Source organism: Callorhinus ursinus, unplaced genomic scaffold, assembly GCF_003265705.2.
Source record: "Callorhinus ursinus isolate GAN/ISIS: 27379988/994484 unplaced genomic scaffold, GSC_fseal_2.0 scaffold61, whole genome shotgun sequence".
NCBI lineage: Eukaryota > Metazoa > Chordata > Mammalia > Carnivora > Otariidae > Callorhinus > Callorhinus ursinus.
In genome coordinates, this window is record NW_027397123.1 from 4,406,970 (window position 1) to 4,413,974 (window position 7,005).

A 7,005-nucleotide genomic window follows, 5' to 3' on the forward strand; every position below is an offset into this window, starting at 1 on the left:
GGGCAGGGGGGGGTGAAGCCAGGGCCTTGGAGGGCTGCCCCTCAGGAGGAGCACTGAGAGGCCTGTGGTGAGGGCCAGACCCGGGGAGGCCCCATCTGTCCTGTGACCCCCCGTCTGCCTCAGGAGAGCCCACCGTGCGGTTCACCGCTGCCCACCACTTACACACCCGTCTGTCTGTCTCGCTGACTTCTGTCTCGCCACCGCTCCTGTTCATCCCAATATCATTCTGGCTTTCTGGTTTTCCATCCACCTGACGGTCTCTCTGTCCATCTGCCTGTCCATCTGCCTGACGGTCTGTCTTGTTGTCCCTCTCTCTTTCTGTCCGCCTGTCCATCTGCCGTTTGCTCTCCGCCTGCCAGGCTCTTTGCCGGGCTCTGTGACTGCCCAGTCTCCCACCGTGTCTGTCACTCCCCGGGGGCCCCCTCCCTGCTCCACTATCTAGCCCAGCCCCCTGCCCCATTCACCTGCACAGGTCCTGCGGGGTCTCGGGACCTCACCACCACGTCCCGGCTGCGCACCACGCGGATGCCAGGAAGCAGGGCCCAGACAGAGTGGCAGGGCTGGATCTCAGGTGACTCTCAACAGTGTATGCAGATGGCCCTGGGGGTCCAGGTGGCCGGCGGGGCTGTGAGGGACCCGGCAGCACGGGAAAGGGTGTGCAGATACCCACAGTGGCCCTGCTGGCTACAGGGATTGCTGTTCTGCAAAGAGGCAGAGAGGCGGGACCTGGGCTGCGGAGGGAGTGGGGCTGGGGCCTGGACTCCACGTCCTGAGAGAGGAGGGTACTGGGGGTCCTGACTCCTGGGTTTGAGGGTGGAATGGGGGCGCGGCGAGACCCCTTGGTCCTGGAGGAGGGGAGAGCTGGGGCCCTGGGCTCCCGGTGCCTGTGGACTTGGCCCTGGGAGCAGGCAGGTCTGGGGGAGGGCCCCCACCACCTCACCATTGTAGGCACAGCAACTGGGGACCACAAAAGTGTCGGTGTGGTAGGCCCAGGACCCAGGGATGCCCACACTGCTGTTGTCTGCCCCATGCAGGATGTCGGGGGGGGGGGGGTCCTGGATCCTGGGACGGAGTAGTCCCTCTGCTGGCCACTGTCGAGGCCCACCTGGGGTATGATTCAGGACAGGGTCAGCCAGCCATCTCCTCACCCTGAGGACCCTGGGCTGCCTCTGCTGGTTCCCCACCCACCTGGGCAGCCGTGCCCCCCAGGCCATTGTGAGGGAATCCCCGCTGCTGGCCACGCCCATGGTCCTCTGGGTGTCCCTGTAGGGAAACAGCATCCAGGAGGCACCACGGGCCGTGGCCAGCAGCGCCTGCAAGGGGTTCATCTGCCGGGAGAGAGTGCAGCCCACAGCCCTGCTCCTCAGCTGGGCTCTGTCTGCCCCATCCAGCTGGCTTCCTCCCCGCTCCCCTGCCTCCCCGGCGCCCTATCCACGTCCACGTCCCCCGCAGCCTGTGTGGGCCTCCCTCTCGCTTGCCCTCCCTCTCTACGTTTCTTTCTTTCTTTCTTTTTTAATGAAGTTCTTTTTTTTTTTTTTGGTTAAAGATTTTATTTATTTGACAGAGACACAGCGAGAGCAGGAACACAAGCAGGGGGAGCGGCAGAGGGAGAAGCAGGCTGCCCGCGGAGCAGGGAGCCCGATGCGGGGCTCGATCCCAGGACCCTGGGATCCTGACCGGAGCCGAAGGCAGACGCTTCACGCCTGAGCCCCCCAGGCGCCCCCCCCCCACTTCTCTATTTCTCTTCTTGCCTCAATCCCTCCCCTTCACCATCCAACCTGTTCGTGCACTTTCGCTCAGTCTCCATTTCTCTGGCTCCCTGCCCTTGCTCTTTCCTTCTCTGTCCCTTTCCCGTCTGTGTCTTACCCTCACACTCTGTCACCCATTTGCTCTCTCTCGCTGTGTCTGTTTCCCCTCTGTCTCTCCATCTGTCCCCATGTCCCTCCTGTTTTTAGGTCTTGCTCTCGCCCTCTGTCTCTGTCTCCCACTTGCCCAGAAATTAGACCCTTTCCCCCGGGGGCCGGGCCGGAGAGCCCCAGACTGTGCCCTTCTCCCCCACCCCTATCCTCACTCCCATCCATCTCCAGAAAAGGGAATTCGGTCCCAGGTAGCCTGAGTGGGGTGCCTGGGGTGGGAGACACTCTGGGGAAGGCAGAGGCAGAGAAGGCAGATCTTGGGTGTCCGCTGCAGGTCCTGTGATTCTGCCGGCAACACACGTGGCCCCCACTTGATGTGGAGCCATCCGCCCGGGGAAACGCCTCAGGTGTGAGCGGGAGTGTGCAGACTTGGGGGAGGTGGGAAAGGAAGAGATGGGCTGGGGGTTGTCATCGGGTCAGGGCTGAGAGGGCCAGGGCCCAGGGCCCAGAAGGACAGAGGAGGAAAGGAGCAGATACAGACAGGAGCGGTCAGGGTGGGCCCAGGACCTATGGTCGGGCGTCAGGGCACTCGCCTTGGCTGACCTGGGCGTGACACAGAGAAGCCATCGTCCTTCCTCTGCAGGGAGGGCCTCATCCCCATGCTTCAGCCCATAGGGGTACAGGGGAGAGGCTGGGGACATCGAGACCTCTCAGAGCCCCCAGGGAAGGGTCATGTCCCCTCAGTCCCCAAGGACAGGGGTCACCAGATTGGGAGCATGTCCAGCCTCACCTCTGATCTCCTCGCTCCAGGTCACTTGATTCTGCGGGACTGAGGGGAGGGGGGTCAGCCAAGGGCGGGGTCCCCCACCACAGCTGGTCCTCTTCCAGAGCGTCATGCCTGCTCGCCCACCAGTAGCAGCCAGAGCATCGCCACGGTGACCTCGTGTACTGGGGTGGCTGCAATGGCTGATACCCAGGGCTGAGGCAGGGGCCCGGGAGGGGGCCAAGGTGGGGCTGGGGAGCCTGTACCTCAGGATCGAGGATCCAGCAGGCCCAGAAAGCTCCCAAGGATCCGATCTGGTCTGGCTGGACTGGCCAGGGCTGGGCCAGGCCTGTGGGTGGGGGTGGGGTAAAGTGGGGAGAGCGGACAGGTGGCTTCCAGGGCCTTCCCCATGGGCAGGGTTGCCACAGGCACTCAGAGTCCAGGAGGGGCTCCCCACTTCATCAGCAGGCCTGAGCGTGAGTCAAGCAATCTGCAGACAGGGAATTGGGACTCTGCTGCCCTGAGCTGACAACGCAGGTACGTCTCCTCCCCTGGACACTCCCAGCTCTCCGCAGGGCGCTAGAGATGCACTCGCAGCCTCCTGGGCCCTGGGCCGGCAGGTGAGGAGGGGTGGTCAAGATGTGCCCCTGGGGAGTTTAAGGGGCTTGCAGGCCAGCCCAGGGGCCCACAGGGGGCGGCTGCAGAGAATGATGGCGGACTGTGTGCTAGAAACTCATAGCGGAGCATATGGGAGCATGAGTGGGGGACATACCGACGGAAGGAAAGATTGACATGGAGCTGGGAATAAGGAACCAGCAAAGGAGGCTCATGCCGTCACCTGTGGAGATCAGTGGGGGCTTCCCTGGCAGAAGACGTTCTGAGTTAGGCAGGGGGCACTCCATGGTCAACGTAGGGGTCCCCGGGGCACCTGGTCAAACCAGGTGGGAGAGAGGAGGAGTGCTTATCCTAGGCCCTGATCTGAGTGGACCCCTCACCTTCCCCCGACTCTGAAGAATCTCTGGTTGAGGCTTCCTAGCTGCATTCCCAGAACACCCTGGCATGGGGCCCTGGGAACACCCTCCCACCCCAGGGAGCAGTGTCCAAGCCTGGTCAGCAGGGAGGGGGTGGCGGTGGGAGACCCGGACCCCTCTCTTGAGATGTTCCAGTCACAGCCCCGGCTTTGCCCCCTCACAGGTGCCACCTCGAGGAGATTACATGCCCCCTGGTAAGGTGTCCCACAGGCATACCCCACAGACCTCTGCTCCTGGCTTATGTGAGGATTAAAGCAGCATTTCCCAAAGTGTGGCTGGCTCGTGGGCTGCCCATGCAGGAATTCTGGGAGTGTCTAGGAGGGAATGAGGAAGCACTGATCTTCATTTTACTCTGATTTGTTTATCTAATATTTGTTATTTCTTTTTTTTTTAAGATTTTATTTATTTGTTTGAGAAAGAGAGAGCATGAGCAGGAGAAGGGGCAGGGGCAGAGGCAGAGGGAGAAGCAGGCTCCCCGCCGAGCAGGGAGCCGGACATGGGGCTCGATCCCAGGACCCCGGGATCACAGCCCAAGCTGAGGGCGATCCTTAACCAACTGAGCCACCCAGGCGCCCCTAATATTTTTTATTTCTATTGAAAAAAGTACGCCACTGCCGCCTGAAACCTTCAGTTTTTTAAAAGATTACTGTGAAAGTCAAGGCTAAGTTGAAAAAAGAGACAAAAAGAGAAGCAGAAAGACATGATCTAAATAAAATAGTAATACAAGTGGGACCAGTGGTATTTATACCTGGCCTGTCCCGCCCCCCACAAGACAACCCGTAAGAACAGGAATTTTATCTGAATTTTCTCCAGTTGTGTCCCCATTGCCCAGAACGGTGCTTGCTTGGCACATAATAGGTGCTCAATAAATACTAGTTGAATGAATAGTAAAAATTAAGAAAACCACACTCAAATGTCTGCCTTTGAGCAAATAATGGAATAACATACAGAAAACTCTCAGCAGGGCCCAGCACATAAAAATTGTTAAAAAATATTCATTCATACACTTACTCTTATGAAGATTATTATTATTTACAAGGACAACAAATAGGCATTCTGACCAAATGCTGACCAGCTGAGCATTAAAATGAGGATACGCCCAAAGCTGAATATCACTATCCTAGGATGAACTTCTGAAACAGAAAAACAAATCTGAAGATGTATTAAACATTTATTACTGTCACAATCTTCTCAACCACAATCACAGCAGGCCAATCTTTCGGGTTGAACACTTTAGTGAGGGACAGTGTCTCCACTACATCAGCGGCCAACATGCTCCTATAGTCATTGAGTTTCTGTGGCGGTTCTAAAATACGGCCCCGAGTTTTTTCAACGGACTGAGAGGCAGGGTCTGTCTCTCTCCGCTCTTCTGAGTCTGGGCAGGTTTGTGACACCTTCCACCGACTGAGTAGAGCAGAAGGGAGGCTGGGGTACAAGAGGCAGTGTTTGCTGAAATGCTCACTGGGGAGCCTGAGACCCTGAGAAGTCCCACTGTCCTGAGGCAGCCATGCTCAGAGGCCGGTGAGCTGGTAGCTGAGCCCAGCCTCTGAGCCGCTCCAGCCCAGGCGCCAGACGTGTGAGTAAAGCAGCTTCCCTACCCCGTCTCTGTCCAGTGAGTCCCTCCATCTTTTAGATCTTCCAGCTTAGGACCCCAATATCACGGAGCAGAGCCAAGCAGTCCCTGCTGCTCCCATTGGACTTTCTGAGCCACGGAATCCACGAACATCATAAGATGATTGCTATTGCACACCACTAAGTTTGCGGTGGTTTGTTATGCAGCGACGGAACTGGAACCGCTGCCCACGTGATACCACAGGATTTAAATAGTGTTACTTTTCCTGCAGAAACGAAAATCCACTCCCTATTCGCACCACTACTTGAGCGTTCATGGTAATTATTTCTGATCATCACAATCATTGTTAATCACGGTGGCAATTTCCTTGTAAGAGAACTATTGTGAAAGACTGAACGTTTCTCCTTCCACTTGACTGGGAGGACGCCAACTTAGGAACTTCGTGCAGAGCTTTCCATTGCAACTGACATCCAGAAGACTCTTCTATATTTGCAAATGAATATTCAGCTAGAAGCACTGACTGTGAATGCAAAGCCTTCCTTGCTTGTGCTCCTGATATGGTTATATTCGGTGGGCCAAATCCTTCTGGCTCGGAGATGCACACCAGTGACTCGGAAGTTTAGAGTTTGGATAGTCAACTTTCCTGAAGACCAAGACCCCGGCAGAACATCAAGACAACTCCGGATTGTCGTCATGGTTCTAATACCTGTGTGGCTCCTTGGGGAGGGGGGCAAGATTGGTGGGGGCAGGAGGAGAAACTGAGGCTCACAGACCCTTGGCAAACACAAGAAGGTGGTAGATGGCTGTTGAGTGAATCGTGGTCTCCCCTAACTGCCTCCCTGCCTCCAAGAGAGCAATAATGGTGGTGGATGCCAGAGTGGCCCCCTGGTCGACCTGTTTCCGGTAGACATGTTACTGGCTTTTAGTGCCCAAACATCCACTAGATCCCCTAGAATAAGGCTGCCTCCTCTCAGGTCCCCCAAGGCAGGCCATGCCCTCTTTTGTCCCCTGCAGAGCTGGGACAAGTCTGCTCAGACCAACCCCCTCCTGCCAGGGTAAGCTGTGTCCCCTTAGGCCCTCTAAGACATGGTTGTATCTGTTCAGGATCCCCACCGTGGGGCCGTGTTCTCTCAGAATCCCTGAGCTTCATAAAACACAGGCACCGTTCATTTTCCAGCGAATTACAAAATTCTAACAAAACAATGTATGAGCCAAGTCTCAAATGAACATCTCAGGATGGGTAGGACCGTGCAGCCTCGTGCAGACGTTTGGAAAACCTGCCTGGAGCTTGCAAATGAGACTGGACGGTGGTGGGGGTGGATGGTGGATCCGGAAGGACAAAGCAATGCTGGGGATCAGCCACGCTAAGAGTTTGGTATCCAGGGAGTGATGCTTGGAGCATTTCCCAAACAGTCTGTAATTCAAAGGCACTTTCCTGTGTCTATGTTTTAGGAAATTGCTTGGGTGCATGCAGTTGAGGGGCAACACACTATAATTTTTATCACTGGAAGTCATGGGAAACAGGTTCTGGTGAGCATTTTCCTGCAGACCAGCTGGTTTTCAGCAACACGTGGACTATTAGGGCAGAAAACGCTCAATTTCTCCCAGTTGGGGGGCAGCAGCACCCCCTGGTGGCAAACACAGGAAACACCCCCGGTGGCCGTCAAGCCTCCATGAGATCTGCAGATGCTCTAGGGAACAGAGTGGGTCCCAGGGGAAGCTGGGACCCAACCTCCAGCCCTGATGAAGGAAGGGGCAGGGGGTCTCAGGCTCTGCTCATGG